This window comes from Cynocephalus volans, chromosome 8 (assembly GCF_027409185.1).
Source record: "Cynocephalus volans isolate mCynVol1 chromosome 8, mCynVol1.pri, whole genome shotgun sequence".
NCBI lineage: Eukaryota > Metazoa > Chordata > Mammalia > Dermoptera > Cynocephalidae > Cynocephalus > Cynocephalus volans.
This window is the reverse complement of record NC_084467.1, coordinates 1,867,277-1,883,240: the sequence shown is the minus strand read 5'-3', so window position 1 is coordinate 1,883,240 and position 15,964 is coordinate 1,867,277.

The following is a 15,964-nucleotide window of genomic DNA, read 5'->3' as shown; positions in this document are numbered from 1 at the left end:
CCTCGCAGAGCCAGATCTGAATTGTGAGAACGGTTCTAACTCGACAGACTGCTTTCAATGCCTTCGCTTTTGCACCCGAAGTCCGAGGCTGAAAGACTGTTCAGCCTTCCTCAAGAACCTGTGCAGACCCCAGCAGACGTTTGTGGTCCTGCTGGGACTTCCAGAGCCTAAAATAAGTCAAATCGAAATTAGTGAGGAGCTTAAAATCACCACAAATGGGTAAACGAGATGCGGCACATCCATGCAAGGAAGTATTATGCGGCCCTAAAGAGGAATAAAGTACTGATCCATCCTACAACATGGATGGACCTCAGAAATTAATATATTATGCTAATTAAACAAAATTAGTCATCAAAGGCCACATATTGTATGATTCACATTATGAGGCATCCAGAATAGGCAAATCCATAGATGGGAAATAGATCAGTTATTGCTGAGCCTGGCAGGGAAGGGACGTGGGGGGTGACTGCGTACTGGGTTTCCTTTGGGGGTGATGAAAATGCTCTGGAACTAGGTACTGCTGAAGGGTGCACGACATCGTGAATGCACTAAATGCTACTGAATCAGTTGCTGTAAAGGGTCGATGTTATGGTATGTGAATTATATCCCAATAAAGTTGTTATTTAAAAATCACTACTAAGCATTCACGTTTAGAAAGTTTTATGCTTGTCTTTAAAGCTTTTTTAAATTTTATTTTGAAATGAGCATACAGATAGGAGAGCGCATAAAACGCGTGCACAGCTTGAAGGGAATAAAGCGGGTGCTGGTCCGCAGCACTTGGGCAAGGATGAACATGTGCAGTTTCTGCCAGAGCTTTCACTGCAGCCCCTTCCCACCAGCCCAGAGGTCACCGCTGTCCAGGTTTCTGTGTTAACCATTCCCTTCATTGATTTACAGTTTGTCACCTAATACAGACCCCTAAAAATGTGAGTCTAGCTGCAGAAGCTTAATCAAATTGAAATGAATGGCGAACATTACAGCTGCCACTAATGGGTAAATGAAATATGGTCCTTCCACACGGTGGAGTACTATTTGGCCATAAAAAGAAATGAAGCACTGATACATGCTGCAGGATGGATGCACCTTGAAAGCACCATGCGGAGTGAAAGAAGCCAGGCACAAAAGGCCACCTATTATACGATTCCATTTCTATGAAATGTCCACCATAGGCAAATCCATGGAGACAGAACGTAGATTGGTGTCGCCTGGCTGTGGAAGGAAAGACAGTGGTGTCCTGGGCAGGTGGAGGTTTTGAGAGTAGATGAATCGAACCAGAGTCTGGCTTCAGCCCCCCGGGCGTTGACAAGAGACCATCTGTTGGAATCCAGTGGGAAAACAGGGCTGACTAAGGTCAGGTGTCCCAAGGATTGCAGTGTGAGTCTTTTATTTGTTCAAGTGAAACACATTCATCTCCTACCTACTATGTGCCTGGCACAGCCGTAGGCCCCAAATATACCCATGCAGCCGCGACTGAAGCAGACCGAAATCTCCCTTGCCTTGAGCTCCCATTCTTATGTGGAAGGCAGAAATAAGCAACATACATAAAAGACTTGCATAACAGTCTGGAAGATTCTAGCACTACAGACACAAAGGAGGGAAGAGAGCTGAGGACTCGGGCATAAAGAACACACAGTTTCCAACAGGTTGGTCAAGGACAGCGTCACCGAGGTGGTGATGTTTCAGCAGAGATGTGAGGGAGTGATAAGGGAGCCACCTGCCGGTCTAGAGAAACAGCATTTGGGCAGCGGGAACAGGCAGTGCAAAGGCCCTGAGGCAAAAGAGGCCACAAGGCTGGAGCAGAAGGACGGAGGAGGAAGGAGGCAAACACGGTTCAGAGCAGAGGCGGGGGTGCAAATTGAGGTCACAGACAGAGTTAAGGCTGCTAATCAGCTGGCCTCAAGATAGGGACAATATCGCGGATTATCTGGGGAGGCCCGGTGTGATCACAAGTGTCCTTAAATGTGGTAGAGGGAGGCGGGAGAGTGGTCAGAATGAAGTGATGTGAGGAAGGCTTGTCCAGCCTCGCTGGCTTTGAAAATGGAGGGCCATTTGAAAATGGCCATGAACCAAGGAATGCGGGCAGCCTCCAGAAGCTGGAAAAGGCAAGGAGATGGATTCTAGAGCCTCCAGGAAGGAAGGCGGCCCTGCCTGTACCTTGATTTTAGCCCAGTGAGAGCCATTTCAGACTTCTGACCTGCAGAACTGCACAATAATAAATTTGTGCTGTTTTAAGCCACCAAGTTTGTGGTAATTTGTTACGGCCACCAGAGAAAACCCATTTAGGGAGGAAGCCAGAACTACGTCTGCACATGGTCAAGACAAGCTGGGTTAAGATCAGGACCTGAGCCATCCTCACCCGAGTGGAAACAAGGGTGCAGTGACTGTGGATGTACTGGTGATGGTGGTCCTCCCACTGGGCTCTGCAGTTGCCCTGCTGCAGTATGGACGAGTTGCCCTCTTCATCCTGTCGAAAGCTGTCATCCTAGGATCTCTAACTGCTGTTCTCTGGGGAAATTCCTTTGGATACCCCGCTACCTACAGCCTGTGTTTTCTTGGCTTACTTTCTCCTTGCTGTGGAACCTATCTTCTAGTAACTTCTGATAAAGGATGCAGGGAGATAACTTTCTTAGGACTTTGCATATCTGAAAATGTCTTTATTCCTCCACCATACCAGAATGATAGTTGGGCTGGGTATAGAATTCTAGATTGGAGATGATTTTTTTTCTTTCAGAATTTTAGGAGTGTTGCCCCATTGTCTTTCTGCTTCCAGGGCAGCTATTGAGGAGTCAGGGAGGTTCTGTTTCCTTAGTCTTTTTTGTATGACTTGTTTTTTTCCTCTTTGGAATCCCATAGAATCTTCTCTTTGTCCCAAGCATTCCAATATTTCATAGTCATGTGACCTGGGGCATGTTTGTTTTCACCTACTGTGAGTTCTTTCAAACTGGAAACTTAAGTCCTTCAACTCTAGGAAATTTTCTTGAAATACTTTGTTGCTAATTTTCCTGTTTCCTGTGTTCTTTATTTTTGGATCTTGGTAGTTATATGATGCTTTCTCCTGCCCTTGTGGTCTGTGTGTCCTCCAAACGGCTTTGCTTATTGTTTCCACCTCTGTCTTTCCTTAGATATCTGCTGACCCTTGGCTGTCTGCCCATGATTAGGAGCTGACTAGGAGATCAGCTCCTTAGAGAGTGCGGGGGCAGGTTGCTGCCCTTGAGATTCAACACTGGATGTCAATATCTTTAGGAACAGATCTGATTCCCCAGGGAAGTTCCCCAGGGAGCAAGAGAAGGTCTGGCTGCCAGTCTTCTGGGAGTCAGGTTGGCAGGTGGAAGGCAGGGGTCTCAGCAGTCAAATCCCTGCATTCTGGGGAATAAACCTTTGGATTTTTGCTGAGGTGACGGGGGGCAGATGCTCAGTGAGGAGGGGGAGGGATGTAGGAATCTAACTTGTTCACAGCCTCCTTCACCCTAGCCTTCCTGACCACAGCCCCCTGCCCCCCCTTGTCTCAGGGGTACTCTTATGGCCAATCCTGAGTTTTGGGGTGCTCTTTGTTATAAATCTGGTAAAATGTCACCTTCCCTTTTTTTATTTAGAGCTATCTTGCTCTTGTCTGTGACACAGTTACCACACGTCCATCTGCAATTCAGCTTTCAGAATTTTGTGGTTACCCGCTCCCCCCCTTATGGGTAAATGTAGTTTAGAATCTCTTTGTTGTGGCCAACAGACATATGAAAAAATGCTCAACATCACTCAGCATCCGGGAAATGCAAATCAAAACCACATTGAGATACCATCTAACCCCAGTTAGGATGGCTAAAATCCAAAAGACTATGAACGATAAATGCTGGCGAGGCTGCGGAGAAAAAGGAACTCTCATACATTGTTGGTGGGACTGCAAAATGGTGCAGCCTCTATGGAAAATGGTATGGAGGTTCCTTAAACAATTGCAAATAGATCTACCATACGACCCAGCCATCCCAGTGTTGGGAATATACCCAGAGGAATGGAAATCATCAAGTCGAAGGTATACCTGTTCCCCAATGTTCATCGCAGCACTCTTTACAATAGCCAAGAGTTGGAACCAGCCCAAATGCCCATCATCAGATGAGTGGATACGGAAAATGTGGTACATCTACACAATGGAATACTACTCAGCTATAAAAACGAATGAAATACTGCCATTTGCAACAACATGGATGGACCTCGAGAGAATTATATTAAGTGAAACAAGTCAGGCACAGAAAGAGAAATACCACATGTTCTCACTTATTGGTGGGAGCTAAAAATTAATATATAAATTCACACACACACATACACACACACACACACACACACACACACACAAACCGGGGGGGGGGGGAGAAGATATAACAACCACAATTATTTGAAGTTGATACAACAAACAAACAGAAAGGACATGGTTGGGGGGGAGGGGGGGAGGGAGAAGGGAGGGAGGTTTTGGTGATGGGGAGCATTAATCAGCTACAATGTATATCGACAAAATAAAATTAAAAAAAAAAAATAAATAAATAAAAAATAAATAAATAAATAAATAAAATAAAATAAAAAAAAAAAAAAGAATCTCTTTGTTGTGGGTGAAGGGGGGCTTGCGGAGGGAACGCTGCTACGTGTGTGTTTAATCTGCCGTCCTCGCCCAGAGGCTTTTGTGGCTATTTTAGAAAGGCTGTGTCCATCCTTAGGTCCAGGCCTGGTTCCACGCCGTGTCTAGGGGCTCTGAGCACTGTGCAAGGATTTGGGGGTCCTGGTCATTAACTCCCTAAAGCCTCGCTCAAGGCTCACTTCCGGCCACAGAAATTGATAAATGAAGTTTGCTAGTTCCCTGCAGTGGATGCTGTGTAGACAATAACCATGGTGAGGAGATACGTATGTACTGCCATACCGATACGTCCCTGAAACATGCGGGAAACCCTTTGGGAATGTAAATTGAAATGCTAACAGTGGTTTTCCCTGAGCGATGGGATTTCAGGTATTAAAACTTTTTCCCTGTTATGCTTATCTGCACTTTTATTTTTCTCTCCAGTGAGTATATATTAGTTGTATAATTGTTACAACGTTTAAAATTAAGAGCAAAATCCTGCCTGTCCTTCAAGATCCGGTTCAGCGTCACTACCTCTGGAAGCTTCTCTTGGTCACTGTAGGAAATGCTCCCTGCACCGCATTACATAAAACTTTACTTTCTAAGTATCAACTCAGTTTCTGAGTTTAAGTCTCTCTTCTACCAGGGTATGGACAACAGGAGATGCTTTCTAAGCTGGTGACTCAGTTTCCCACCTTATTCAGGTGGGGGTGGTTGGGCACTCAGGCCCTGGAGCAAGCTGCTGGCTGTAGATCGGCTCTGCCACAGCCCCACTGTGCACTTGCGTTGGTCACACCTGTTCGGGCCTCAGCCTCCCTATCTGTAGGAATGACAACTGCACCCACCTCCAGGTCACTGAGGGGGAAGGTCACCAATGTGTGTGTAGGGCTGAGAACTGTGCTCGGGACAGAGAACAGAGCCCACCACTGCCAGGTGGAGTTTTTGTTAGTTTTAAATTTTGTTAATGTAAAATATGTGTAAGATACACATAACATAAAATTTACCATTTTAACCATTTTTAAGTCTATATAGTTTGTTGGCATTAAGCACGTTCACACGGTTGTGAAGCCGTCACGCCCACCCAACTCCAGAACTCTCCATCTTCCCAAACTGAGACTCTGTCCCCATTAAACACTAACCCCCCATCCCCTCCCCAGCCCCCGGCACCCACCCCTCCACCTTCTGTCTCTAAATCTGACAACCCTCGGGACCTCGTGGGATTGGAACCACACAGTGTGTGTCCTTCTGTGACTGGCTTATTTCACTGAGCACGATGTTCTCAAGGTTACCCATGTTGTAGCAGGTGTCAGGGTCTCCTTCCTTTTCAAGGCTGAGTCACGTTCCACTGCACGGACAGACCACAGCTTGTCCGTCCGACTGTCTGTCGACAGACACCTGGGCTGCTTCCACCTGCCGGGCTGCTCCCAGCTCTTCCTCTGCACTCTCTTGCTCCTCTGCGTGGGCTTTTGGGGCACAGGCCTCCCTCTCATGCCTGCGCCCCTGGCGCCCGTCCGGACGCTGAGCTCCCAGAGGCCATGTGGTGTCTGGTGTGATTTCCCTCCTTGTCTCCCAGCCAGTTTGGACAGGGTGACTCCTCGGAAGACCCTGTAGTTGACAATGGACAGTTCTGCCTTTCTGTGGAGATTTCACTCACCTTTCACTTGAGCCTCGAGCTCTAGGAGGAGTCTAGGACTCCAGAAATGTCTAGGACACGGTCCCCGCCTCATCTCTGATCCCGTGTGGAAGCAGGGGATGGGGTGAGAACTCTGCTAGGGTGGGGGAATTGGGGGCTCTTGCTAAGGATGTGAGGGCAGAGACTGGCCTCCATCCACACCCTTGTAATTGTGTCTGTCCCCCCAGAGAGCCAGAGGCTTGGTCCTAGGGCTTCCTGCAGATGCTGGGGAGACTTGTGGATGAGCAGGGACCCGGCACAGGCCCCTCTGTCTCCTGACCCTCACCCAGGTCAGCTCCTCAGCCTCCAGGCAGCCTCGAGGGGAGAAAGCTGCACTCCAGTCCCCAGTGCTCCCCAGAAAGCGAGGACCCTTGGAAAACATCTGCAAAACAGGGTCCTTCCCAAAGCAAGGGCTTGCGATGTTTAGAAGTGATAGGATGAGCTCGAGGGGTTTTTCCTCCATCATCAGGGAGATTTGAGGAGCTGGCATTACCCACGTACACAGAGCACGTGGCTGCACACCCCCATGGGATAAGGAAGGGTTTCGTAAGCACAGGACAGAAGGCACCAGATGAGAGGCCCTTGTGTGTCGGGGCAGCCCAGGCTTCAAGGGCATTGCTTAGCCACTGCGGGCCCACAGCCAGGTGGGCTTGGCACAAACCCACACAGAGAGGGCCAACCCCTCAGCTTTACCAGCCCTCCCTGCACATGGACATGGACGGTGTGGTCACTCGGGCACTGCAGGAGGGGAGTTTACCAGAGCCAAAAGACCACCTCCTCCAGGAAGTCCCCCATGCCTCTCTAGCTCAGTGGAATTTCCCCGTGTCCCCAGGACCTGCGTGGACTGCAATTATGAGCCCTGCACAGCCAGGTTCCCAGAGGAGGGGACCACAGCCCTGGCACCCATCCCCAGCACGGAGAAGGGGCACCAGCAGATGTCCATGTGTGGGGCGGTCAGAAGAGACCTGTACAGAGAAGTAAACTGAGGCAGGCTGCCCTCAGCCACTTCTTGGGGCCCTGAACTTGAGCCTCCTGGAGGTGAGGTTGGGGCACAGTGGCCTGAGGGAGTTGGGCAGGTTTTCTGCACTCTCCCGCCCATGCGGGTCACTCTGACCCTCCCCTGCGGACACAGCCCAGGGTGAGCGTTTGCGTCTGTCCTGCCCCCACAAGCAGATACTCAGTCTTCTCCAGGGCATGGGCATGGGGGCTCTGTGGTCCCCGCATCCACAGGGCCAGGACGCTCCCTGGTTCCCTGCAGGTCTGGGGCAGCAAGAACAGCCTCCTGCTCCCACCCATGCCCCGTGTTGTGAGGGGTGGTCTGGTGGGGCCCCAGGACACAAGCCTCCAGGAGAGGAAGCTATTCCCCATTCAGGGTAGCCGGAGCCCCCCATGGCCTTGCTGAGACCCTTTGCCAGGCTCCTAAGTCAGGAAAAAGCTCAAGTCCAGATGTTCCGAGGAGGGTGGGAAGCCCCAGGGGAGGTGCTTAGAGTGGGGGACGCGTCCATCTCTCCCCCTTTTTATACCACCATTCTGCTATCTCGACATCCACATGTACTTGACCTTGGGCATGGCCAGAGCCCAGCTCTCCCCAGCCCTGCCCCGGCACATTCTCCCTTGGGTGGGTCCCTGAGCTGACCCAGCAGGGCCTGGCCGGGCTGCCGACCTCACCCTCCAGAGGCGGCAGTGGTGAGCCGGTCCTGGGCCCTTCCTGAGCTCCCCTTGGGCCAGGCTCTTGGGCCACCTCTGAGGCTCACAGGCTGCCGTTCCAGCCGTGTGTGGCTGGGGCACTTTGCTATGGACCAGGGCTGTTCTGATGTGGCCTCTGCTGGAGGCAGCACAGGCACCTCCGGGGTCTTTGGCTGAACAGGTGACTCCATGACCAACCACGGTCCCCCGTGGGGGTGGCACTGGACTCTGTAAATGAGGCACTGCAAGAACAGCTGCCCTGGCTTCAGGGTTTTTATGGGTTTGCCTTAAAGATTTTATTTCCAGAAAAAACCAAAAGCAATTAATCCAAATTACAGAGTAGTCATTTGCAATAATATTTGCTTTAAATATATGTATTTTTTAAAACCCCTAAGCTGTGGGCCTCGAGTGACTTCGAGGTGAAGGACACCTTGAAATGATTACATTTTCTACTCGTTTTATGTTGTGAAAATGGCTTAGTTGATTTGGGGAAGAATTGTAAAATGTTCAGCTGACTCCTTTATAAAGGCGACATTCTTTTTTCTCCCATTTCTGCCAGCATAACCACACCATGATCACTTACCCTCTTGCCTCAAAGGTGGATTTCTTCCAAAAGACACCCAAAGCATTGGTCCAGCTGCCTCTCAGCCCGACCCTGGCCAGCACTGGGGAGCTACCCCGCCCAGAAGTACGCCTGATGGGTGGCATTGGGAGACCAGGAGGACAGGTTCTGTGTCTGGTAGGGGTCCATGTACTGAAAGACAAGGCTATGGGGGAAGGGAGTGAGAGGAACTAGGGTTCACCAGCCCCCTTCGTCTTGGTGATGATTGGGGACCGTGCACACTGGGGTGGGCATAGTCCAGAGAGAGAGCAGCCCAGCCCAGCTAGGACCTCTGGCCTGGTGGGAGGCTTAGAAGCTTGGGAAATGAGAATTCATTAAAAGATTAAATTATGCTCAGCATAATGTCAGAACACTGGACCGTCCTGAGTCATGAGTGGTACAGGCACTCATGTCGGGGGACCTTAGGCAGGACCCTCCCCTCTCATTTCCCAGACATTTTATCATCCAGTGCCTCCTTCCCAGACAGATGCCTTGTAAGCATGTTCTCCTAGTATTTGACCTGCCTTTTTATTTTCTTAGCAGTGTCTTGTGAAAAACAAACAGTTAAATTTTAGCAACATTGGCTTGGCCCATTAGCCAGTTGGTCAGAGCATGGTACTGATAACACCAAGGTCCAGGGTTCGATCCCTGTACCAGGCAGGTGCCAAAAATAAATAAACAGATACATAAATACCTACATAAATACATGAATACATAATAAATTTTAGCAGCATCCTATTTATCTTCAATCACAATTTATGCTTATTTTTGTCCGTTTAAAAAAATCCTTGGTGAGGGCCGGCCCGTGGCTCACTTGGGAGAGCGTGGTGCTGACAACACCAAGTCAAGGGTTAAGATCCCCTTACTGGTCATCTTTTTAAAAAATAAGTAAATAAAAAATCTTTGGCTAAGTCAAGATCACCAATATTTTCAATTCTGTTTTCTTTGGTAGCTTTTTTAGTTTTCATATTTAGACCTAGAGTCTATTTTGAGTTAGTATTTATATGGTGTGAGGTAAGGGCTGAAGTTCATTTCTTTGTACGTAAGTGTCCAATTGTTTCAGTATCATTTGTTGAAAAGTTTAATCTTTCCATTGAATTGCCTTGGTAACCTGGTCAAAATTAATTGACCTTATATGTGTGGGTCTATTTGTGGACTCTGTTCCATCGATCTATGCATCCATTAATTTGCCAACACCACACTGTCTTGATCACTGTAGACATGTGAGCCTTGAGATGTAGTATATGTCTTCCAGCTTCTGTCTTCTTTTTCATAATTGTTTAGGCTATTTCAGGTCCTTTGCATTTCCACAAAAACATTAAAACTAGCTTGTCACTTTCTACAAGAAAGCTCTCTGTGTCATTTTTACTGACATTGTATTGAATCTATAGATTAATTTCAGGAGAATTGACATTCTCACAATACTGGACATTACAATTCATGAACATGGTATATCTCTTGATTTAGGTCTTTAATTTTTCTCAGCAATATTTGGTAGTTCTCATGGTACGAGATGAGCCCTACACATTTGGGGGGATTAAGGTGGCCACTAAGTCTATCATATTTTAATTCTATTTCAATTTTTTTAGTTTTAATTTCCAGGTGTTCATTGATAGTATGTAGAAGTCCAGTTAATTTTTGTACATTGACCTCCAATCTTGTGATCTTGGTAAAGTCACTTCTTAATTCTGATAGCTTTTTTGTAGTTTCCTTTGGATTTTCTATATCAATAAGTCTGTTATCTACACCTGTTTCTTCTTGAGTGAGCATTAGTAGTTTGTGTCTTTCAAGAAACTTATACCCTTCATCTTTGTTTTCAAATTTATTGGCATAAAATTGTTCATAGTATTTTTCTATTATCCCTTTCTTGTCTGTAGGCTTGTTAGTGACGTCCCTTCTTTCATTTATAACTTTGGTAATTTGTTCCTTCTCTCTTTCCTTCCTGATCAGTTTGGCTAGAAGTTTATCAATAAACTTTTTGAGAAGTTGATTTTTCTCTATTGCTTTTCTACAAGAGTACTTGAAAAAGTTCATGAGAAATAGAATTAACAGATAATGGGAATCTTTCCATGAACTTTTTGAAGTACCCTCATATTTTCTATTTCATTTATTTTTACTATTTTCTTTATTATTTCTTCTGCTTACTTTGGTCTTAGTTTTTCCATTTTATAGTTCTTTAAGAAAGGAGCATAGCTCACTAATTTGAAATTTTTTTCCTTTTCTAACATAAGAATTTCATGTTACAAGTTTTTCTCTAAGCACTGTTTAACTGCATCCCACAGGTTTCAAAATATCATGTTCTCATGTTTATTTAAAACAAATATTTTCTAATTTCTTTTGTGATTTATTTTTTGACTGATGAGTTTTTAAAGAGTGTGTTGATTAGTTTCCAAATGTTTGGAGATTTCCAGATATTGTTCTGTTATTGATTTCTGTTTTAATTCTGTTGTAGTCAGAAACCAAAATTTTGAGTTATTTCAATCTTTTAAAATGTATTGGGACTTGTATGGCTCAGAATTTGGTCTCCCTCAGTGACAGTTCTATATATACATGGTGGGAATATGCACTTTGCTGTTGTTAGGTGCATATGCATTTAAGATTGCCATGTTCTCTGGAAGAATTGACCCCTTTATCACAATGAAACGTCCTTTATCCAAGGTGATATTTCCTATTCTGAAATCAACCTTTGTTGATGTTAATATAGCAACTCCAGATTTTTTATTGGTATTTACATGGTATATCTTTTCCCATTTTTTACTTTTAACTTATCTGTGTTTTGGTATTAAAGTGGGTTTCTTTTAGTCATTGTGTAGTTGGGTTTTGATTTTTTAAACAATCTGATAATTTTTGCCTTTTTTTTTTTGGTACATAATATGTCTTTTATTCTCTGGCTACTTATAAGATTTTTCCTTTATCATCTTAGAAATTTGATTATAAAATGCTTAGGTATGGTTTTCTTCTTCTTTCTTCTTCTTCTTTCCCCCCCCCCCCGCTTGGGGTTCATTGAGATCCTTGGGTCTGTGAGTTTGTAGTCGTTATCAAATTTTGAAAATTTTCAGCAGGTATTTCTTCAGGTGGTTTTCTGTCCTCTGTCTCTTTCCCTGCTTCCCAGGGACCAGTGACAGGTACGTTGGGCTGCTTCCGACTGCCCCACTGATCACTGGTGCTCCGTTCATCACCCTCTTTGTGTGCCATTTTGAATAATTTCCACTGCTGTCTTAAAGCCCTTTGATCTTTTTTTCCTTCAGTATCTAATCTGCTGTTAATTCCACTCAGCGTATTTTTCATTTCAGGTGATGATTTTTTTCACCTGTAGAAGTTCAGTTTGGGTCTTTATGTCTTCTATTTCTCACCTCAACATTCTTATGTTTTTCTCGGCCTTTTGGAAAACGTGTTATATTTCTACTGTTTATGTCATTTCTGGGTCTGTTTCTAATGAATGGTTTTCCTCTTGGTCGTGGGGCATATATTTCTGCTTCTTTTTTATAATTTTATAATCTTATGGCTTCACACTTAAAGAAGTTGCAAAACCACCCAGAGTTCTGATACACTCTTTGCCCAACTTCTAATTTTAACATCTTACATAACCCTAGTACGATTATGGACGCCAGGGAATGAACATTGATATGATAATGTCAATTTGTCTGTAGACCTGACTGGAATTTCAACCACAAGGAAGCTCTGTGACCTCTGAACTTATCTCTCCTCAACTTGCCGAGAGCTCCAGGCTCAGTTCAGACTTTCTTATCTGCACTGCAGCCTGGAATCTCTCTCCAGGCAGGAAGCTGGGGCCATTGTGGGGCAAGAGGAGGAGCCACACCCCGATGACATACTCCAAGAGACACAGTGGCTCCCCCCTGCTGGGCAGGTGATACGTGCTGGTGTGATTTTGAGGGGCACGAAGAAGTTTCCAGTGACCTCCCAGTCAGGATCACACAGCCTCAGATTTTGTTATGAGACACTTGCTCCTTTGTACCTTAAAAAGAGAAACAGAAGCCTTCAAGATCTCACCACTGCTGTGTTTCTTAAGGAAAGAAGGCAGATGTTGGTGGAGGACCTGCTGTGAGGGGCACTTTCCACCTGCTCCTCGCTGAATCTGTCTTATCCCCTCCACACACCTCAGACAGGTACTGCAACCCACTTTTCCATCTGCACATACCTGAGGGAGATACCGCGATCCACCCTGACCCTCTACACACCGGAGGCAGCAGGTACCACCACACCCATTTCCCAGGTGACAACCCTGAGAAGGCTCCAAGGCTCATGCAGACCTCAGAGCTGCAGTGCAGGTGTCTTTCTGACCTTCCCTCCAGGGAGGCCTGCTCACCCACTCCACACAATCACATCAGCTCCTCCAAGCTGGGAAGAGAGGAAGGAGCAGCGGTGAGTTAGCTGCATCCTGGAGCTCAGAGCCCACCCTGGGACTCTCCTCTTTCTGGGAAGACTCCACCCAGCTGCCACTGCTCCTCTGGTTTCAGGGAGACACTCCCCCTTTGATCTTCTGGGCTCAGCTGGATCTCCGGGTCCTTCTTTAATGCCCGTGTGAGACTGGTAGGCAGGGATATTTAAGGAGGACTTTGAGATAGAATGGGCACATTTCTGGGAAAATGCCAAGGGCCATGCCTGGCCCAGAAAGAAAGAGAAAACTTAAAAAGGTCAAAAATGGGATCAAAGACCTTACTTTCTTGAAAAAGAGCCCTGTACCAAGGTACTTTACAGGTGAGATCTTGCAAGGGACAGGTAATTCCTATCTTACATAAGTTTTTCTAGAAAATAATGAAAGAGGTAAAATATAGGCCATTTTCCTCATAAACATAGGTAGGAAAATCTCAAGTAAAATATTAAATGCCCAAATCCATCAGTGTGTTTTAAAATGCACACTCACCAGGACAGCTAAAGTGGACAAGGTTGATAACATCAAGTGTTGGCAGGAACATGGAGCAGCCAGAGCTCTCAGACAGTGTTGGGGAGGGGGGGTGGAAGAAGAATTGGTGGTTTATTAGAAATGTAAACATGCAGCTGTCTCATGATCCAGCAATCCCACTCCAAGATGTTTACGGAAGAGAAATAAAAGCATGTTCACAAGATGACTCTTTTTTACCAATTTCATTCATAATATTTTAAAAATTGAAACAGCCTATGTATTCATCAGTGGGAGAATGGATTATCAAATTGTGGGGTATTCATACAATAGAATATGCTGTGGTCTGAATGTCTGTGTCCTTTCGAAATTCATATGTCGGAACCTCGTACCCAGTGTGATGGCACTAATAGGTAAGGCTTTGGAAAGGGATTCAGTCATGAGGGCTCCGTCCTCATGAATGGGAATAGCGCCCTTACAAAAGAGGCTCGAACCGTGGTGATTCCAGCTGCAGGAGCATAAGCTGAAGTTGCTTCAGTTAAAAGAAGCTTGAGCAAGCCCCCTCGTCTTTACCTCCATGGCAGGACACAGCAGCAAGGTGCCATCTCTGAAGCCGGGAGCGGCCCTCAGCAGACACCGAGTCGCTGGTGCCTTGACCTTGGACTGCCCAGCCTTCAGAACCGTGAGAAATAAACCTCTGTTGTTTGTGAATCACCCAGTATAAGGCAGTTTGCTCTAGTAGCCCAAAAGGACTACGAAAGAGTATATTCAGCAATAAAAACAAATGAACTACTGATCCCCTCAAAAACATGGATGAACCTCAAAAACTTTATGTTGATTGAAAGAAGCCAGACACGAAAGGGTACATCACATATAATTCAATCCACTAACCTTAATGAAGTTCTAGAACAGGCAAAACAAATTTATTGTGGAAAGAAATCAAAGCTGTGTTTCACCCTGGGGAGACTGGGGCTAAGAAGGGACGAGGGACTTCCTGGGGTGACATCTCTGCACCTTGACGGCGATTTGGGTTCCATAGCTGTGGGCATTTGTCAAGGCTCATTGGATGGTGTACCTGGGATTTGAGCAGCTCATTGTAAGTGAATTTTACCTGAAAAGAAATTTTTAAACGACAACACAGAAACTTTGAACTCTAGATAGTGATATCTATGCTGAGGTATTTTAGGGAAAATGAACTGAGGTTTGTAACTTACCTGGAAATGCATCCAAAAAAAAAAAAAAGCAAGAAAGAAACAGAAAGATGACCGGATGGATGAACAGAGAGGTGGATGAATGGGTGGACATGTGGTAAAGCACGTTGAGTAAAATATTAACGTAAATGATGTAAAATGTTAGTAAATTTTATTAGTAATGTGTAGTCTAAATGGTAGGTATAGACATGAGTCTATCATACAGTCTTTCAATTTTTCTATATGTTTGAAATTTTCACAATAAAGTATTGGGAAAAGGTATATTATTATCAAATATGACTTATTCCAGGAACGCAAAGATGGTTTAAGTTCAGGAAATTGAAAATTTCACATTAGTAGACTAAAAAAAAGTTAATAGGTGCAGGAAAAATATTTGATAAAGCTTAGCATTTGCTATATTTCTAAAGTTTCTCAGAAAACTAGGAGAAAATTTTCTTAACTTGATATAGGTGATCTTCAAAATACCTGCATCAGGTATCTCACTTAACAGAGTTTTGAGGCATTCTCTCTGAGATCAGGGACAGACAAGGACACCTGCCACCCCTACTGCCGTTCAACCGAGCACTAGCCGTCCTGCCACGTTGGTCACACACAAACAAGAAATAAGTCTGCAAAGATTCAAAAGGAAGGAATTAACCTATCAGGTTTTTCAGATAAAATGTGACCATCTGTATAATAATCCTAAATAAGTGATAGACAACCACAGCAAAATGACAAGACAGTTCAGTAATATTCTACATAAAAGATCAAGTTCCAATACCAGCATTCCCCTACATTGGCAGTAATCAATTACAAAAAGTAATAGAAAAATAAGGTGCCATTCACATTTGCAACATCTCTAAAGTACCTCATAATTAATCTAACAAAGAATTCAAGAGGCTTTTCAAGAAAGTACTTAGTCTGTATTATGAATCATAAAACAAGATGTTCCTGAACATTTTAAAGGTGGCAGTCCTTCATATGATAGAGTCAGTTCAATTTCAAAATGTCATCAGAGCTTTTAAAGGATCTAATAAACTTATTCTAACATTTGCATGGTGGAACAAAGGTTAACAAATAGTTGAGAAATTTTTTAAAAAGTAGAGTAAGGCTGAGGGCTTACCTTACTGAACAGTAGACCCCTGTCAGTCCATAGTCATCAAACAAAACAAAACAAAACACTGGGACCCGTTGTGGGAACAGGCACATGCAGCAGAACAAGCATGGAAGGAGGCCTGGCGGACAACAGACGCTGTGCCTCTAGAGAAAGGGTCGATGGTCTAGTGGATGTGTTTGAAGACAGATTCACTGTATGAACATAAATTAATTCTCTATACAAGTGAACTTTGGATAGATA